The sequence below is a fragment of the Etheostoma spectabile genome, chromosome 12 (genome assembly GCF_008692095.1).
Source record: "Etheostoma spectabile isolate EspeVRDwgs_2016 chromosome 12, UIUC_Espe_1.0, whole genome shotgun sequence".
Classification (NCBI taxonomy): domain Eukaryota; kingdom Metazoa; phylum Chordata; class Actinopteri; order Perciformes; family Percidae; genus Etheostoma; species Etheostoma spectabile.
This window is the reverse complement of record NC_045744.1, coordinates 30129647-30130012: the sequence shown is the minus strand read 5'-3', so window position 1 is coordinate 30130012 and position 366 is coordinate 30129647. Positions and strand designations below refer to the sequence as shown.

General features: G+C 32.2%; 1 protein-coding gene across 2 annotated transcripts in view; it reads right to left on the bottom strand.

Moving 5' to 3' along the window:
• The window catches only part of LOC116699063 (palmdelphin), a 25554-nt gene that overhangs the window by 5160 nt on the left and 20028 nt on the right, over positions 1–366 (bottom strand). The window lies entirely within an intron of this gene.

Here is a 366-nt window from a genome sequence, read left to right as displayed (position 1 = left end):
TCATTGCACAGGTACTGCACTTGTGTATAATGACAATAAAGGCATTCTATACTATTGTACTCTACAAAACATTTATTTATAACGTTACGTTATTTATTTAATCCTACAAAAGGACAATAAATAATTTAAGACCTTTATAAACAAAATGTAATACTTTGTGAATGAAATTCAGACTTTTAAGGCCCTGACTTTAGAATATTAATAATTTTAGACTTTTTTTTAAGACTTTCAAAACCAAGCGGGAACCCGGTACACTAGCCTCTTTACAGTGATCAGGTGATCAGTCTACAAAGTTACCATAGATTCTAGTCCTGGTCCATATTCAGGAACAAGTATGGACATGTCCATAGAAACATCTGCAGAACT